The sequence below is a fragment of the Ranitomeya variabilis genome, chromosome 4 (genome assembly GCF_051348905.1).
Source record: "Ranitomeya variabilis isolate aRanVar5 chromosome 4, aRanVar5.hap1, whole genome shotgun sequence".
NCBI classification, from domain to species: domain Eukaryota; kingdom Metazoa; phylum Chordata; class Amphibia; order Anura; family Dendrobatidae; genus Ranitomeya; species Ranitomeya variabilis.
This window is the reverse complement of record NC_135235.1, coordinates 562,922,083-562,940,948: the sequence shown is the minus strand read 5'-3', so window position 1 is coordinate 562,940,948 and position 18,866 is coordinate 562,922,083. Positions and strand designations below refer to the sequence as shown.

At 47.3% G+C, this 18,866-nt stretch overlaps 1 protein-coding gene across 3 annotated transcripts in view; it reads right to left on the bottom strand.

Moving 5' to 3' along the window:
• The window catches only part of PKIG (cAMP-dependent protein kinase inhibitor gamma), a 101,981-nt gene extending 91,696 nt beyond the window's left edge, over positions 1–10,285 (bottom strand). Inside the window, exon 1 of one of the 3 annotated variants that reach the window (XM_077252793.1) lies at positions 10,135–10,285. The gene's annotated coding sequence lies outside the window, so the exon portion shown is untranslated. The remainder of the gene's footprint in view (positions 1–10,134) is intronic. The other 2 variants (XM_077252790.1, XM_077252795.1) reach the window with 2 other exon arrangements.
• Between the last annotated feature and the right edge of the window lie 8,581 nt (positions 10,286–18,866).

The window sequence follows — 18,866 nt, the reverse complement described above, 5'->3', positions numbered from 1 at the left end:
TTCATTGCTGCAATGCGGTGGCCTCCGGGAAAATGGCCACTGACAGGCTCACTTTAATTTATGCCTATATTTTTCTCGCTTCACTAGCGTAGATTATTTTGTGCTGATGCATCACATACAATTCGGTTTACAAAAAAAACCACCGGATTACGTACCGGTAATGCTCTTTTATAGAGCCACGACAGCACCCACTGAGAGAGGGGATCCGCCCCTAGGAACAGGAAACCCTACGGAGAGATAAAAGGGGCGGTCCCCCTCGCTCCCACAGTTTGGGTTACAGAGATTGCGAGGAACCGCCCACCAGTTTTAGTAGGTCATTCTATATTAACATTTCATCTTTGACTTAATCATGTATATTTACAAGAACCAATCACCCTTATCAGTGCTCATATGCAAATTAATATATATAAGGGAGGGAAGTAAAGGGGTGCTGTCGTGGCTCTATAAAAGAGCATTACCGGTACGTAATCCGGTGTTTTCTCTTCGCCACGACAGCACCCACTGAGAGACTTTCAGAGATAGCTATTTGGGGGGGATTATCGTGTTAAGAACTGATCTACCGAAACACAAATCAGTGGAAGCAGATAGATCTAATCTATAGTGACTATAGAAGGTAACAGGCGAAGACCAGGTTGCGGCCTTACATATGAGTTCTATTGGAACCTCTGCTCGCTCTGCCCAGGATGATGCTATCGCTCGGGTTGAATGTGCCTTTACAGTCTCAGGTGGATCTTCCCCTTTAGATGAATAGGCCAGGTATATCGCCTCCCGAATCCATCGAGATAATGTGCCTTTTGTGACACCAGCTCCTTTCCTTTGACCCTGGAAGGAAACAAAGAGAGCCCTGCTCTTCCTCCAGGCGCTAGTCCTGTCTAAGTAAGTCATTACAGCCCTTTTCACATCTAAGGTATGGTATTTCTCCTCTTCCTGATTTGTAGGATTATCATAAAAAGTAGGAAGAAGAATTTCTTGAGATCTATGAAATTTAGTACACCTCTTAGGTAGGTAGGAAGGGTCTGTTTTCAGGACGATTCTATCTGGAAATATTGACAGAAAGGGAGGATCTACTGATAGTGCCTGCATGTCACTTACCCTTCTTGCCGATACTAATGCGACAAGAAGAGCAGTTTTGAGAGTAACGTGTTTAATGTGAGCTGAGTGTAGTGGCTCAAATGGGTGACCTGTCAAGGCTTCAAGGACTAGATTAACATCCCAAGGCGGTATGCGGGGAATCTGAACTGGTTCTGACCTCTGGCAGGCTGAAATAAATCTAGTTATCCACCTATCACCCGCTACATTGTGACTATACAATGCCCCTAGAGCAGAGACTTGTACTTTTAAGGTATTAACTGAAAGACCTAAGTCACGTCCTTTCTGGAGAAATTCTAAAATGTTAAGTATAGGAATTTCGTTTGACAAGGCCAATGGATAAAGACTTAGAAACTTCCTCCATACTCTTACATATATAGAAGTAGTGGATCTTTTCCTACTTAATAATAGAGTATTAATCACTTGATCAGAGAAACCCCTTAATTTCAACAATTGCCTCTCAAATTCCAGGCTGTCAACCGTAGACCCTTCACATGAGGGTGGTTGAATGGCCCCTGGAAGAGAAGATCCTGATCCTCTGGGAGAATCCATGGATCTGAGATGGACATAGCTCTGAGCAGGGAGAACCATGGTCTCTTTGGCCAAAATGGGGCAATCAGGATTATATTGGCTTTGTCCTCTCTTATCTTCCTGATTACTGTTGGTAGAAGTATCAGAGGAGGAAAGGCATACGCTTTCTGAAATGTCCATGGTACCTGGAGAGCATCGAGAAAATCGGGTTTGTCGGATTGGAACATTGAAGCGAACTTTTTTAATTGCCTGTTGTCTCTTGTAGCGAAGAGATCTACCTCTGGTAAACCCCATTTTACGGTTATCATTTTGAAGATTCGATGATTTAAAACCCACTCCCCTTGGTGGAGGGTATGACGACTGAGGAAGTCCGCTTTTGAATTGTCCACTCCTCTGACATGTAGTGCTGATAGAGACAGTAGATGTTTCTCGGCTATAGTTAGGATGTTTTCGGCTATAGACATGAGTGTTCCTGATCTTGTTCCTCCTTGATGATTGATATACGCTACTGATGTCATGTTGTCTGACAGAATCCTTGTATGTGTTCCGTGTAGCTGCGGAAGGAATTCACAAAGAGCGTGATGGATAGCTTTCAGCTCTCTTATATTAGATGAGTCGTCTGACTCCGTAACCGACCATAGACCTTGGGCTACCTGATCTCTCATATGTGCTCCCCAACCACTAGGACTGGCATCCGTGAATATTGTGTTTGAAGGTTTAACTACCCAGGGGACCCCACTAACCAAGTGATCTGGTTCTAGCCACCAGGATAGAGATTTAATTACGTCTTCAGAAAGGGAAATTTTACCGTCTAGATGACCTTGTAATTTTATTTCCTCATGTAAAATTGCATATTGTAAACACCTTGAATGAAATTGGGCCCAAGGTACTGCTGGGATACATGACGTGAAGGAGCCAAGGAGGGACATGCCTTGTCTTAAAGATATTAGAGGTTTATCTATTACCGACTGTACCTTATTTCTTATTGTCAATTGCTTGGATTGTGGTAGGAAACATTTTTGGCTTATGGAGTCTATTATAATTCCCAAGAATGTTTGTCGAGTAGTTGGAAGAAGTCTAGACTTTTCCCAATTCACCAACCACCCTAGCCTCTGCAGGGACGAGACCATATTACACAATCGTTGGTGACATTGTGAAGGGGAACTTCCTACCACTAAAAGATCATCAAGGTACGGAATTATGAGGGTATCTTTTACTCTTAGGTATGACATTACTTCCGACATTAACTTAGTGAATACCCTTGGAGCTATTGATAGTCCAAAGGGCATTGCTGTATACTGAAAGTGTCGTATACGTCCATTCAACACAATCGCCACGCGGAGATATTGTTGATGTTCTATAAAAATTGGCAGATGGTAATACGCATCTTTTAGGTCGAGTACCGTCATAAAACAATGGGGAGACAACAGTTTTATGGTGGATCGGATAGACTCCATTTTAAAGGTTTGATTGAACACCTTTTTGCACAATTTTTTAAGGTTCAATATGGTTCTGAAAGATCCATCTGGCTTTGGGATTAAAAATAGAGGGGAATAGAACCCCTTTTTTTGCTGAAGAAATGGGACTTCCACCAAAACCCCTTTGGCTAGAAGGTTCATTACCTCCTGCTCCAAAGCCTCCTGTTGTAACTGGGTTTTTAAAGAAGTCAATAGAAATGAGTCCGGCGGGACTCGGGAAAATTTTAATTTTAGGCCGAAGGTGATGATACTATTTGCCCAAATGTTCGAAGTTATTTTCTGCCATTGATCTGAGAAGGAAGACAATCTACCTCCGACAGGCAGATCTGTTCTAACGGGGTTTTTCCTCAGTTTTGTAAGGGCGCTTCCCAAAAAGTGCTCCTCTCTGTCTGGTCTAGTGGCCCAGCGATCTTGGTTCTTGAAATCCTTCCTCTTGTTAAACATGGGCTTTCGGAACGCCCTCCTATAAGATGGAAGGTAATTATTATTAGGGAAGCCCTTTTTCCTCTCCCCTGCTTTAGTCAGGATCTCGTCCAGCTTAGTACCAAATAGGTACTCACCCTGACATGGAAGACCACACAATTTGGATTTTGTCTGGGGATCGCCTTTCCAGCCCTTAAGCCACAGGGCTCTACGTGCTGCATTAGTCAGCCCCGCCGACTTGGCCGCTAAACGTATTGAGTCAGCAGATGAGTCTGCCAGGAAGGCTGTAGCACCCCTAATTAAAGGTATAGAGGCTCTCAACTTGTCTCTAGAGAGACCGTTTTTAAGTCCTTCTTCCAAGTCACTTAGCCAGACTAGCATGGACCTAGCGGTGCATGTAGCTGACACAGCCGGTTTTAGGGCTCCCGCACAAGATTCCCACGCTCTTTTAAGGAGAGAGTCGGCTTTGCGGTCCTGAGGATCTTGTAGTGAACCTGAATCCTCCACAGGTAGCAGGGATTTTTTAGATGTGGAAGCCACTGCTGCGTCTACTTTTGGGGCTTTTGACCAGGTCGAGAATTCCTCATCATTAAAGGGATAACGTCTCTTTGAAGATGGTGGTAATCCCTTCTGCCCCTGGTTTTCCCACTCTTTTTTAATTAAATTTTTTACTGCTGCTATCACCGGAAAGGAGGGTCTTTTCCTTTCGGACAGCCCAGCGAACATTATGTCCTGCTGTGTTTTAGGGGTCTTAGAATCCTCGATGCCCATAGTGTTACAGACGGATTTCACCAGGTTATCTATACTGTCGGTGGGGAAGCACGTATCTTGATCCTCATCCGAGGAAACATAATCCCTAGAAATATCCGAATCTGCATTCTCTAATTCGGAAGATTGGTCAGATATGGGTGAAACATACTCTCTTGTCCCCTTAGGACGCGTTTCTTTTCCCGAACTATGCAGGGCTTGTAGTTCTTCTCTAATCAACACTCTAATGTCCTCAGATTTAACCGAGGCCTCTTCCCGTAAGGTGGAATCAATGCATGGTTTACAAAGTTTCTTTGTGTAACTATCCGGAAGGGGCTGAAGACATATCGCACACTGTTTGTGTTTCGTTTTTTCAGTACATTTTGCCTAGAGTGTTAGAGAAGAGGGGACAGCAATCAGCTTAATAGGGTAGATGTACACTCACCCCAGTGAAGCGTCTGTGAAGGTACCGGCTGACGAGGAGGAGACTGCAGAGGCTTGCTCTTTTTAGAAGATCCGCTCCGCTTGGAGCGGCTGCTGCTGCTGGTATGGCTGTGAGGAGTAGTTGCGGTGGCCTCAATAGAAGACATCGCAGGGTCCTGTGCCGAATCCATATTGGACGCCGGAGCGTTACTGCCGGCGTCCTTTTCACATGGGGGCCGCCATCTTCTTCCTGTTGAACCCGGAAGTGCTAATCACTTCCGGGTCGCGGCCATATTCCATATGCCCGCGCTGTCACCGGCACCAGCGCCGTCTCCTCCCTCTCCTCGGAAGCTTTTTAGCTTATACTTCCGGGGGGCATACTGGGGCTCCACGCCGTATAAGCGCTCGCCGAGGACGGCGCAGCGTTCCCCAACTACAGCGCTAACTCCCCGCAGACGTTCCGGATGAATTTCTGTGAGCCAGCACTCTCCAGCCCTGGCCTCACAGCGTCTGCCAGCAGAGGGGGGAAGCTGACACCAGGACCCCCGACGCTGCTTCCAGCTCTGGAGCCCTTGCCGTCCTCACAGGTAAACTGCGCAAGCGGCATCCAGGCTAGGCATCCTCTTCTCCGTGGATTTCCCATAGGAACAGGAAACCAAACTGTGGGAGCGAGGGGGACCGCCCCTTTTATCTCTCCGTAGGGTTTCCTGTTCCTAGGGGCGGATCCCCTCTCTCAGTGGGTGCTGTCGTGGCGAAGAGAAAAATTAAAATACAGGTTGCAATGTAACAAAATAACTAAAATGCCAAGGGGGTGGATACTCTCGCAAGCCACTGTACTTAATAACAATAAGCAGCAGTCACCCTCTTATACATCCTGTATATGCAATCTCAATCTGTGGTATGGCCTAAAAAGCTCATGTATGTGCCAGATGCAGGGAAATCATTGGGCTCAAAACTGCCATGGTAGCTCATCGGTACCCCACGACTGCATTGCAGGGTTGCTGATGAGGTGACAGATGGAGCTCTTGTCCTCTACCTCCTAACCGCTTTAATGCTGTGATCAGTATTGGCAACAGCATCGAAAGGGGTTAATCAACCAAATTATCATTAAAACCAACCCTGGCCGTTAAAGCAGGGAGTGATGGCACAGTCACATCTGTAGAGCCCGGGCCATGACTGAAGTATTGTTGTGCCTATCAACAAAATAATGTATGTCGTACGGCAGGAATGGGTTAATTGAGCAAGCTATGTGTGGGGTTCGCCACTCTTTTTGTTAAGGTTCATTCAAAATAATGTGGTAATTGGTTTGAGCAGGGACTGCTAAAGCACAGTCTGGCCTAGTCTCTCCTGACCACGGAGCTACAGCTTCATGTATACCTGTGAGGCTGACATTCGGGTCATGGAGACCCACGGCCAGTCAGTGCATGGTGGTCCGATCTGGGGCTGATTTGCACTGACATATGAACGCGCCCTTAGAATGGCTGAGTTAATCACAGGGTCCTATGAGGCTGGGAGCCCCATTGAGGAGAGTAATCTCTAAGTGTTCAGCCCCCCTGTAGCGCCACCATAGGATAAAATGAAGCATTACAATGTGCCCAGTTGTCAGTGTAATGCACATGTGTGTCATGTCCTCCAGAGTAAGAGATGCTCTTGGCAGCTGCTGTCATACAGGGTGTGTTCCCCTTATTTCAGAATGCCCCAACCGGCAACATTTCCACCCAAAATATACAGGATACAGAGTAACAGCAGTTCCCCCAAACTCATCTTTTTGTCTCTGACCCTAGGATGCTGTGATATGGGGAGCTATATGTAAGGATCCCATCATGGCTGCCTTCTTTCAAAAACAGTGCCATACCTGTCCACAGGTTGTGTGAGAAATTACTCCTTAGTCACATTCACTTTAATATTGCTGAGTTGCAATACCAGACTTAAACCATGAAAGGGGTGGCGCTGTTTCTACAACAAAAGCAGTCATGATTTTCTAAAATTGGAAACTACTTTAAACCTTGAATCCAGAACAATTTGACACTATAATCTGTGCCCAGCGAGGGCAGCACGGCCAGACAAAGAAGATGGCAGCACCGCCAGACACAGAAGATGGCACACACTGGGATCTCCCTGGGAGAGCAGCTCCTTGTCAGTCAGACATTTATGATGTTTATGATATGGCGGTTCCAGATCTGGATCTTACACTCCCGGGAGACTTCTTCAGTTTTACACACTGCAGTTATCCAATATCATTGTTATGACAGTCAAATGATTAAAGCTGTAAAGAATGTGCCCTCAGCGCAGATGGAGGAAGGATGGAAGCCATTACCATGACTGACAACCAGATCACAGCACTGAGATTTTACTGCACCCATCGTCAGACTAGTGTGTATGACAAGTTTAAAGGGAGAGGTCTCATCTTGACTACACCTTTATATATTCATGATCAGAGCCTAAGGACATCATAGGAGAAGGGACGTCACATAATCAGCTCCTTACTGGGGGTCCAAGGTTATGATGAGATGACCCCCTTAAAGGGGCTTTTCACATTTATGCTGTAAACCATTTGTAATCTTAAAATATGTAATGAGGAAGTATTAACTAGTATATGGAGACGTAAAGATCACAATATTGTGCAGAGTTATAGTTCCCGTCTATTAATGGTGCCATGGTGTCCGGTGTCACATCCAGGCTTTGGTGCCAACAGTGATTGCTACTCTACAATGCAAAACATAATATCCGGGCCTCCATCTGATTTTGTCCCGCTACTTTAAAAGTCCAAGGATCCGAAATACAGACTTGTTACTTGGTTGTCAAAGAGGGGTGTGGCTACAATGAGAACATCACATGTCTAGAACTTTGTGGGAACTTCTGGCAGGAGGATGCTGGAAAATATTCCAGATTCCATTAGCCATGGATGTAGTCAGCTGCCCGTCATCAGGAGCGGTACAGGGCAGATCCCCCAGCACAAGATGATGGGAAATACTGTCTGTATGGAAAAGGATTCCACAAAGAAAAAAAGTCATTGACTGCAGTATGTGGCAGCTAAATCAGTGGCACCAGTGGGGAAGATACATATCACATGCAAGAGTGGTATATTCTGGCCACAAGAGACGTGTCCGCATTTACCTCTACATTGGTCCCAGGAACATCTCGTCCCCTTATCCTACATAGGGGTCCCAACAGCGCCCTGTCCCCCTATCCTACATAGGGGTCACAGCAGCACCTTACCCACCCCTTTCCCCCCCATAGTGGTCACAGCAGCACCTTGCCCACCCCTTTCCCCCCCATAGTGGTCTCAGCAGCACCTTACCCACCCCTTTTCCCCCCATAGTCGTTACAGCAGCGCATTAGCCACCCCTTTCCCCCCATAGTGGTCACAGCAGTAATTTACCCATCCTTTCCCCCCATACTGGTCACAGCAGCACCTTACTCACCCCTTTCCCTCCATAGTGGTCACAGCAGCACCTTACTCACCCCTTTCCCCCCATAGTGGACACAGCAGCGCCTTACCCACCCCTTTCCCCCCATAGTGGTCACAGCAGCGCCTTACCCACCCCTTTCCCCCCCATAGTGGTCACAGCAGTGATTTACCCATCCTTTCCCCCCCATAGTGGTCACAGCAGCACCTTACTCACCCCTTTCCCCCCACAGTGGTCACAGCAGCACCTTACTCACTCCTTTCCCCCCGTAGTGGTCACAGCAGCGCCTTACCCACCCCTTTCCCCCCCCATAGTGGTCACAGCAGTGATTTACCCATTCTTTCCACCCCCATAGCGGTCACAGCAGCACCTTACTCACCCCTTTCCCCACATATTGGTCACAGCAGCACCTTACTCACCCCTTTCCCCCCCACAGTGGTCACAGCAGCACCTTACCCACCCCTATCCCCCCCATATTGGTCACAGCAGCACCTTACTCTCCCCTTTCCCCCACACAGTGGTCACAGCAGCACCTTACTCACCCCTTTCCCCCCACAGTGGTCACAGCAGTGCCTTACCCATCCTTTCCCCCCCATAGTGGTCACAGCGCCTTACCCACCCCTTTCCCCCCATAGCGGTCACAGCAGTGCCTTACCAACCCCTTTCCCCCCATAGCGGTCACAGCAGTGCCTTCCTCACCCCTTTCCCCCCATAGCAGTCACAGCAGTGCCTTCCTCACCCCTTTCCCCCCATAGCGGTCACAGCAGTGCCTTCCTCACCCCTTTCCCCCCATAGCGGTCACAGCAGTGCCTTCCTCACCCCTTTCCCCCCATAGCGGTCACAGCAGTGCCTTCCTCACCCCTTTCCCCCCATAGCGGTCACAGCAGTGCCTTCCTCACCCCTTTCCCCCCATAGCGGTCACAGCAGTGCCTTACTCACCCCTTTCCCCCCTTAGCGGACACAGCAGCGCCTTATCCACCCCTTTCCCCCCATAGTGGTCACAGCAGTGCCTTACTCATCTCTTTCAGCCTAGAGCGGTCACAGCAGTGCCTTACCCACCACTGGTCAGATGTGAACACTCGGCGACAGAACATCTAACAATGTCCTCCCCAGATCTGTAACACTCAGAGACCCAGATAGCAGGATCACCAATTGTACAAGACATGATACGCTGCCTTAGAGGGGATATCTGCACCTTTCAGAAATAAAAGAAGAATCACAAATTGCATCAACCACAAAGGCTTCATACAATTTAGAAAATCCACACCCAAAACCTAGAGTAGCATTATGGGCTGTGGCCCCCTGTGTGGATCAGGGCAGGAGGGGGTTGATGCAATAGATTTTGGTGTTGCAGTCATACTGGACAACAAATGGTTAAGTCCATGTCTATATTACTAATGGCATCCATAGTGACTGTATAATAATGAGACATAATGAGAGAAAACCGGGAAGACAATGCACAAATCAATGAGTGACAGCAGCCGAGGAGATCCCTGACAATCAATAGGAGTGACAGCAGCCGAGGAGATCCCTGACAATCAATAGGAGTGACAGCAGCCGAGGAGATCCCTGACAATCAATAGGAGTGACAGCAGCCGAGGAGATCCCTGACAATCAATAGGAGTGACAGCAGCCGAGGAGATCCCTGACAATCAATAGGAGTGACAGCAGCCGAGGAGATCCCTGACAATCAATAGGAATGACAGCAGCCGAGGAGATCCCTGACAATCAATAGGAGTGACAGCAGCCGAGGAGATCCCTGACAATCAATAGGAGTGACAGCAGCCGAGGAGATCCCTGACAATCAATAGGAGTGACAGCAGCTGAGGAGATCCCTGACAATCAATAGGAGTGACAGCAGCAGAGGAGATCCCTGACAATCAATAGGAGTGACAGCAGCAGAGGAGATCCCTGACAATAGGAGTGGCCGGTACATAGGAGATGACTGGCGCCTCCATCACTCTGATCAGCAGGGACATACAGCATGATGGCAATGGCAGCGCTATACACAGCCCCGCAGCGCAGCCTCCTACCTCTCCCTGCAGAGCCCCGGCTCCTCACTGATGGCGGTCCGAGCGCAGACTGAGGCTGAGCCGCTTCTCACCTTAACGCGTTACCATAGTAGCGGCGAGACAGCTACAGGACGCAGTCAGGGACAAACTTCTCCCTCCGCGTAGGAGTCTATCCACCAGCTCCTAGCGAGGCTGCCATACCTGTGCTCGGGACCTGCACAGGTATGGTCAGCATGACTACGCCAGGGGGCGGTGCTAAAGAGCCCATGGGGGAGGAGACTGGGCTGCTGGGGGTCTGCATCTGTCCACCCCACTATTAGACATGCAAAAAATAAACAATGCACATCTGCTGGCATCAACATCTGATGTACCGCTGCAGCCAATCAGTGATATCTGAGGACAGAGGAGCGGCACCGTGTTTTTAGGGTTTTTTCTACCTCCTTGGGTCCATCAATAGCGGGTGGTCCAGTATTGGACAATCCGTTTACCTCCTTCACTCTGTTTTAGTGATTCCAAATGATTTGGGGTACGCGTGACGTTTTTATTTTACTTTATTAGGGAGACCGAAAAAACGCCATTTCGGTGTTTCAATAATTTTTTTCCTCTCTACAACATTTATTATAGATCAGACTCTCAGAGACGGGTTTTTAATGGAGGAGAAGAAAATGGTCCAAATTTCAATGTCTTTTAATCTTTATATATATTTTTTTTCAACTTTTTTTTTAATATTACACTTTATTTTTCAGCCCCCTTTAGGGACTTCAGCCTGTGATTCTTTGATCCCTTGTTCCATATTCTTCAGTATATAGTGTAAGTCATGGGCTCCTATGCTGCACAGCCTGCTGACGGGGAGGCCCAAGATGGCAGTCGTGAAGGCCTTCAGCAGCCCCCGGGCTGGAATGGTGGGAACCCATCGGCACCATACAGTCATGCCACGGGGGACAAATGGGGACTGGCGGCCACTCCATTTAAATGCCTCTATCAAGAGATTACCAGTGGGGTCTAAATGGTTAAACAACAGCTGATAGGAGCAAATTCCTTTGGTTGCTGTTGCTGGGCAGAGTAACACATCTGGCATCGGCTGCTTGTAGAGTGGGCTGGGATCCTGCGCTAGCTGCACACTGCTGAGTTTGGGGTATTTCTAGAACTTGGGGCCCACTTTCCTAAAAGTGGCCAACCCTAGGAGACCTCCAGAGCACCAGGGCCCAGAACGCCTGCCTGCCGGGGGCTCGGGGCTGCTCTCAGGGACTTGGCTCTACCTCAGCACAGGAAGCTTTTGTTTGGAATGTCCCCGATGTGTTAATGGAAGCCGACCGGATGTTAGATTTTGGCTTTTGTGTTGTCCCTCTGTATTTAAATGTATCCTCATGTGATCCTCTGTACCAGGCAGTGGCATAATAATAGTTAACGCATTCTGCTTAGAGGGTACATCCAGTGTCAATATCACCCACCAATCATTACAGTAAAGGAGCCTTCATTCCTCTAGAAAATCCCCAGATCTCAAACCTCCTGAAAAACATGGAGTTTCCACTCAGTTTCTGCTCCGAAAACTCAGCAAAACAAATGCACGTATCCTACTCCCCGCACCCTAATCTAAATGCCTTAAAGGGGTTGTGTCTCTAAGAAGAGCAGTTTTTTAAATGAAGTCATAGCAGTAATCATCTGATTGTCATCGATCCTGATTCTCTCCACCAGCGATCTATCTGGCCATTACATTATGACTGTTTGAATTGGTTTTCCCCAAATCATAAGTTATCCCTTATCCACAGGTTTTAGGAGAATTGCTGATGACTGGGGGTCCGATCATTGGGGTCCCTAACGATTCCAAGACCAAGGCTCTGAAACGGTGAGAATGAGGCTCTGCTCCTTGAATTGAGGTACGCATGCTCGACCTCCCAACCCCCGCCACCCCGTCCACTCACTGTCTATGGGACTGCAGGAGAAAGCCGGGTACAGCGCTCTGCTGTTTCCAGCAGTCCAATTTCTGATAAATGTATTAGAGGCCTGCCATGTCCCCTCAGCTTCATACAAATCAGGGAGACTGATAGGGGAGAACGTGCGATTTTGGAAACCCCCTGTAATGGATAGAGGGGTGCTCTATGAGGCAGAATATGCCCCTTTCACCAGCTGGTGATCAGATGATCCCTACAGGTCCGGATACTGCAGCTGCTACACAGCTATTATTGGAAGGTGTCCCTTTTGGGGTAACCATCACTACATGGAGGGGACACTTACACAATAGGTGGAAGCTATAGGGGTACAATCCGTTCCTACGAGCAGGGGACACGTTGTGGCTAATTGTAAGTGGGTCCATAAAGATGACTTTGAGAACTGGCTGATCCTCGGAGCAGATTTTAGTAGGGGACGTAGCCGCTGGAATTCCTCTGGGCACAGACCCGCTATTGTCTACTGACAAGGCCTCTTTCTTAGTTGAGTCATTTTTCACTTTCTTTGGCAGAGATAATACACATGTAATATTATTACTCGCTCCTGCACAGATTGGAGAATTGGAAGCAGGACACTCCGGCTGACGTGTGTCGTGGAATAGGGAGAGGTTTTATATAGGACCGCTGATCCCAGATGGACCACTAGTGGGGCAGGGATCTAATGTAAGTTCCATACTTGTTATTGAGGATCCTATACATGAAACCATGGGGCCGTGATGCATAATGCCACTTTAGATTAAAAAAAAAACAAGTCACGTTCTAGAATAATGCTACATTGACACTTAAAGGGGTCTTCCACTTTCAGCATTTTGTACACCATTGACGTGTCCTGTTAAAAATGAAAGAACTAGATGGTAGTAACCTTCCTCGGGTCTCGGCCACTGCTCCATTGGAGATATCACATCAACAGCGCTGCAGTCAGTCACTGAGCTTAGTGGTCTCATACTGACTACCTTGGCATCCAAGCTGAGCACAATGATTGGCTGCAGCGGTCATGACTTTAGTGCAGCAGCCTGTCAACAAAGACAGGAACAGCGGCAGCGAGGTAGTGGTAGGGTGGGTATAGCTGAGTTTGATATTTTTAACCTCGGGAAATAAAAATGTAATTCTTGGAAAATCCTTATAAGGACCAATGACACCCACCAATCTAGGGTTCTAGATTAGCACCACAATGCCATTTAGGGTTCTAGATTAGCATCACAATGCCATTTAGGGTTCTAGATTAGCACCTCAATGCCATAAAGGGTTCTAGATCAGTACCATGATGTCATTTGGGGTTCTAGATCAGTACCACGATGCAATTTAGGGTTCTAGATCAGTTCCATATAGAATACAAGATTACAATGTCACACGGACAATGGGGTTTCCTGAACATGGACAGACTGATGCTTAATAAAGGGTTCCCACAACTGAAAGCTATCCCCTATCCATAAAATAAGGGATCCCTTACCGAATGTTTGCCCCCCCCCAGACCTGGATGCCTAAAAACAAAGCAGAACTTTGAATGGGTTTCTCCAGCAGTCTCATAGACAATGACTGGATCAGAGGTCGAGCATGGGCACCTCCACTCCATGCAGAGCGGAGGGCGGCAGAGCCACTGTCTCAGGATAGTAGAGGGTCCCAGCATTCAGAAAATTATAGGGATAAATTTGATTGTGGGAATAACTCTTTAAAGAGGTTAGCCAAAAAATCCACAAAATAAAAACCATTATCTCCCCATAGGATAGATGATGAATACGTGACTGCTCAGGCTCCTACCACTGGTTGAAAAGGTGCTAAATATTTTGAGCAGGTCATCACCTTTAGGACACATGCACATGGTGCAGATATGCTGCGGATTGTGCAGATTTTGGGTATGTCCACACACTGCGGATTTTGCTGTGGATTGGCAGCTGTTTTCCATGCATTGTACAGTACCATGTAAACCTATGGAAAACAAAATCCGCAGTGCCCATGGTGCGGAGAATACAGTGCGGAAACGCTGCGTTGTTTATTTTGCAGCAGGTCAGTTCTTTGTGTGGATTCCGCAGCGGTTTACACCTGCTCCTCAATAGGAATCCGTAGGTGTAAAACCGCAGGTGGAATCCGCACAAAAACCGCGGTAATTCCGCAGTTAATCCGCAGTGCGGATTTCCTGCAGATTTACCAAAATCAGTGCGGAAAAATCCGCACACCTTTCCGCAACGTGTGCACATACCCTTAGTTGCAGAAAGCTGCAGATTTAGGCTACGTTCCCACGATAAGGTTTTGATGTTGTAGATTTTCTCCACCATTTCTAAATTCATTATGTAAATTAGGTTACTTGCATTTAAAAAAAAAAAATAGTGTAAAAAATCTCGCCCACAAGTCATTGTGGAAACATAGACTTAGTGATTTCACCCTCTGAATCTCCAGCATAAATTGACACCCACGTTAGTATTCTGTGGAAATCCATTCACTTATATTGGGCGTCACTTTGTTGCAGAATCCACACCGAACATCTGCCGCCTTGTATTGTATCATACACCACAGATGGGGGTCTGATTACTAGAGCTATGATTCTTCGTATTTGTGCAGAATGCGGTAAGTGCTGCATGTGTATCTACAAGTGTTTGACCTTGCAATATGGGATTGTATCTGTAGCTTTACATAGGACTGCATGTAATCTCTTATCCAAAGGCTGCCATCTAGTGACGATTTAGCATAAATGCATCTGGACAGATGGGTGAAAGAAGAAATGGGAGAATATTTGAATACAAGCAGAAATCCTGAGATGTCCAGTAAAATATTGGTTCTAAGATGGATGTCTCTGTATGTGGTGTAATGGGAGGTATATGTCAGAATATCCTCGCAGTGTATACCTCCGCCAGACCGCACAAAACGATGCGTGAAAACAAAAAGTGACTTTAGGCATAGGAATGAAATATCCTGATTAAGGGTCTGTTCACATTTTGTTTATATTTTCATTACTGCCATGATAAAAAAACTGCACTGTGCCCCTCGGTGTAGGATAGAGTAGCAGACTATGCTGCTATGCAGTGAAAAGGTATGCCGACACATACTGGCCCAGTGTATGCCAAAGGGGCACTTTTGTCAAACACAAAAGGCACAGCAGGTTGCTGCATATTTTGGGGCAGACTCCTGCGCAAGACATGCAGAAAAACTGCAGCAGAAAGAACACAGCGCTTTTGGTAAATGTGAATGTACCCATAGAGTCCTCTGTGACCGGTCCTTATGGGGGAGGCTGTGCTATGTATGAGGTCGCAACAGGAGCTGAGCCACAGGGGATCATACCAGTCTGTAGCTGAAGAGCCTATGGGGGCAAGGGTCCAGGGCAAACATATCATTGGTGCAACCTGTGCAGCTGTAACAAAGTGGCAAGGGGTGGTAGTTGTGGGCGAGTTCACTAGGATACAGTCAGTGAGCACCCTGGCCCCTTGCACACAAACAGACAAGCGAAGTCCCAGTCATAGAATCATAGAATGTTAGAGTTGGAAGGGACCTCCTGGGTCATCTGATCCAACCACCTGCTGAAAGCAGGATTCACTAAATCTTCCCAAAAAGGTGTCAGATGTGGTACAGTCAGTTACCTCCATCATACACCGTCTCCAGCTGCTGGGGATGAGTACGCAGGAAAATGCCACAGTCCACAGTTCTGCTCCAACGGAAAACTTTACTATAACAATGTAATGCTTCCTGCTCTGTCCCTGCAACTCCATGAGCCGGTCCAGCATCACCAGCTCCCATCCAGGTTTAGGAGCCACAAAAGTCCATCTGGGGACGGTCCCACAACACTAGGGCCATCAACACTGCCTGGCAGTCCTTGGCAGCTTGTATCTCCCAGACTGGAGTACTTTCTGTTCTGGGCTGTGATAGGGGTCCTGCCTCGGGCAAGCCTGCCCGAAATCCTCCTGTAAGCCTGCTGGACCGGACCCCTTTTCAACTCCTTCTGTCCCTAAGCAAACTATGTACAAATACAGTTACATAGCATATACAGCACATTACATATTATAAATTACATATTAATACACACACAGCATAACAGTGTAAAACATGAGGAAACCATGGTGTGCCGCATGGGCTTGGTGTTTAGGAGAGAGGAGGCAACTGAGGTTCTCCGCCACCTCCTTACGCAGCTGCAGGGCCCAAGAGGTTAGGGGGCCCATTTCAACCGTTAACAGGAGGAATTGTGCATTATGAGGAGCTGGAAAAGGCTCCATATATTGTTCTTGCACAAGGGCCCTTGTTTGTTTGTGTCTGCCAAGGCGGGGGCCAAATCCATTGTTGCCAACCTTAATATTTATATTTTCATGAACAACTAATCAAAAAAATCTGTTACAGCTAATATTCTCCACAGACTGCACACATTTACGCCTTATAGTCTATTGGACTTGTTCCCATGTCTTTTTGCAGAGTGTCAGAAAAAAAGAGAGTCTGTTTTTGATCCAGGTCCTGGATGAATTGTGCCAATTCTAAGCAATGGGTCTATGAACAAAGGACAGCACTCAGGTGCAACCTATATGCCTTCAACAGCACTCAGATGCCACTTATGTACCTTCGACAGCACTCAGATGCCACCTATATGCCTTCGACAGCACTCAGATGCCACCTATGTGCCTTTGATAGCACTCAGATGCCACCTATGTGCCTTTGACAGCACTCAGATGCCACCTATGTGCCTTTGACAGCACTTAGATGCCACCTATATGCCTTCGACAGCGCTCAGATGCCACCTATGTGCCTTTGACAGCACTTAGATGCCACCTCTGTGCCTTCGACAGCACTTAAATGCCAAATATGTGCCTTTGAGAGCACTCAGATACCACCTATGTACCTTCGACAGCACTCAGATGCCACCTATGTACCTTTGACAGCACTCAGATGCCACCTATGTACCTTTGACAGCACTCAGATGCCACCTATGTGCCCTCGACAGCACTCAGATGCCACCTATATGCCTTTGACAGCACTCAGATGCCACCTATGCACCTTTGACAGCACTCAGATGCCACCTATGTACCTTTGACAGCACTCAGATGTCACCTATGTACCTTCGACAGCACTCAGATGCCACCTATGTGCCTTTGACAGCACTCAGATGCCACCTATGTGCCTTTGACAGCACTCAGATGCAGCCTTTGACAGCACTCAGATGCCACCTGTGTGCCTTTAACAGCACTCAGATGCCACCTATGTGCCTTTGACAGCACTCAGATGCCACCTATGTACCTTCAACAGCACTCAGATTATTATTATTATTTATTTATATAGCACCATTGTTTCCATGGTGCTGTACATGAGAATGGGTTACATACAAGTTACAGATATTACTTACAGTAAACAAACTAACAATGACAGACTGATACAGAGGAGCGAGGACCCTGCCCTTGCGGGCTTACATTCTGCAGGACTATGGGGAAGGAGACAGTAGGTTGGGGGTTGCAGGAGCTCCGGTGGTGGTGAGGAGGCACCGGGGTCAGTGCAGGCTCTAGGCTTTCCTGAAGAGATGGGTTTTCAGGTTCCGTCTGAAGGATATGAATGTGGTTGATAGTCAGACATGTTGGGGCAGAGAGTTCCAGAGGACGGGGGATATTCGTGAGAAGTCTTGGAGGCGATTGGATGAGGAGCGAATAACTGTGGAGGACAGAAGGTGGTCTTGGGAGGACCGGAGATTACGTGAGGGGAGATATCGGGAGATTAGTTCAGAGATATATGGAGGAGACAGGTTATGGATGGCTTTGTAGGTCAGTATTAGTAATTTGAACTGGATATGCTGAGGTAATGGGAGCCAGTGAAGAGATTTGCAGAGGGGGAAGCGGAGCAGTAGCGAGGAGAGAGATGGATTAGTCGGGCAGCAGAGTTAAGGATGGACTGGAGAGGTGCAAAGGTGTTAGCAGGGAGGCTGCAGAAAAGGATGTTGCAGTAGTCGAGGCGGGAGATGATGAGGGCATGCACAAGCATTTTAGTAGATTGAGGGTTGAGGAAAGGATGGATTCTGGAGATGTTTTTGAGCTGGAGGCGACAGGAGGTGGAAAGAGCTTGGATGTGCGGTTTGAAGGACAGGGCAGAGTCGAAGGTTACTCTGAGGCAGCGGACTTTCGATACGGGGAAAAGCATGATGTAATTGATTGCGATAGATAGGTCAGGTAAGGAAGATCTGTGGGATGGAGGAAAGATGATGAGTTCAGATTTGTCCACATTGAGCTTGAGGAAGCGAGAGGAGAAGGAGGATATGGCTGACAGGCACTCTGGGATTCTGGACAGCAGAGCGGTGACGTCTGGGCCAGAGAGGTAGATCTGAGTGTCATCGGCATAGAGGTGGTACTGGAATCCATGGGACTGTATGAGTTGTCCCAGGCCTAGTGTATAGATTGAGAAGAGTAGGGGTCCTAGAACAGAGCCACCTATGTGCTGTCGTTTTTTTTTGTTACTGTTTAACGGTTCAGAGAAACTTGAAATTTTATTACCTTTTTGTTTTTGAAAAAAAAAAACAACAACGGTGAAAAGACACACGGGCAAAACTGGATGAAAATGAGATCCAGGCAGCACAGAGTCTTTTTTTTCCTAGCGACATTAGAATGGAACCTAATTAGGAAACCACAATAAATAATAAAGATTATAAGTGATCCATGTCTCAGCGATGACACACCAAAAACAGGAAAGTCTTTAGGTGTAGGGTCTAGTTTCCAGTAACAGAGTATAGTAACAAGATTTCAGCGTCTCCGTCACAATAAGATCCCAAATCATAAACTAAAACACCGCAAATAAATGCGCATGCGTGCTACAGAGAGGTCACCGCCTTAAAAATTCCCCGTGTCGCGTCTCACA